This window comes from Echinops telfairi, unplaced genomic scaffold (assembly GCF_000313985.2).
Source record: "Echinops telfairi isolate 266 unplaced genomic scaffold, ASM31398v2 ScPeMD7_2186;HRSCAF=2738, whole genome shotgun sequence".
NCBI lineage: Eukaryota > Metazoa > Chordata > Mammalia > Afrosoricida > Tenrecidae > Echinops > Echinops telfairi.
This window is the reverse complement of record NW_022106084.1, coordinates 3,231,240-3,232,564: the sequence shown is the minus strand read 5'-3', so window position 1 is coordinate 3,232,564 and position 1,325 is coordinate 3,231,240.

Here is a 1,325-nt window from a genome sequence, read left to right as displayed (position 1 = left end):
TTCTCTCCCCACCTTCCCCCTACCTCCTGGTATTGCTACTCTCATTATTGGTACTAAAGGGTTTATCTGTCTGGATTACCTGTGTTGCAAGCTCTTATCTGTACAGGATACATGCTCTGATACAGCCAGATTTATAAGGTAGAATTGGGATAATGATAGCGGGGTGGGGTGGGGGAAAGAAGCATTAAAGAACTAGAGGAAAGTTGTTTGTTTCGTAGGTGCTATACTGCACCCTGACTGGTACATCTCCTCCATGTGACACCTCTGTAAGGGGATGTCCAACGGTCTACAGATGGGCTTTGGGTCTCCACTCGGCCCTCCCCCTCATTCACATAGACATAATTCTTGTTTCTGGGTCTACTAGCCTGTGTCATCATGATGTGTCCATGGGATCAGGCATCGGGCGCCAATTCTCATTCTTAAATTGAATGTGAAAAAAATGTTTAATTAGAAAATGGAATGATGTTATACATGAGACTAATTGATTAAAGCATAAAATGTACATGTCCATTTCAAAAGGTAATGTTTTAAGAACAGAAAACATGATCTCTTCTATTATACACAACACATATTTACATTAAAATAAAAACTGCATTTGAATACCATGAAAGTTGGGGAATTTAATGGATACTGATTTTACTTTTACTTTCCAGAACAAGAGAAAAATATATTCATTTAAACATCTAAGAATTAAAAAATTTCTTTCTTTTTAAAAATTTTATTTTCTATCATTTTACCAAACTTCTATAATATCCAATTTATAATATTTCAATTATTAAATGTACCATTTTATCTGGATCCCAAAGGCAAGCTTTTATTTGATGTTAAATGCTAAACAAACCTAATATGCCTCTTATTAATATGCAGTTGATAATTATTACAATGCTGAAACATTTTTACTGGAAATTTAATTGAGCAAGAGAACCCATTTAATTCTTGATTCAAAGTCTTGAGAAGCTCTGGTTCCCTTTATTTTTAACTTTCTGTTTCTTGGTTTGATTATTGAGCTCACCGTCTTCCTAACCTCTTCTGAACTATATCCAATTTCTAGGCTTTACCTATTAATTGGAAACAAATCTACTTTGTCTCCACAATGGGTAGAGGGCATGGATTGAACATTTTTCTGCAAACAGCACAGCATGTCATTGACAATTTCTAGTCAGTTGCACCTGCACCTCAGTCCCTTGCTGTGCCTGTTAATGCCTTGTGCAGCTGCGCCACATACTTCCAAAACTCCCCTCTACCTCAGTGTGTTGGCATTCTACAATGAAAAGGAAAATTTTCTTTTGATCAATAAACAGTGCATATTTCTGAAAGGCAAGATC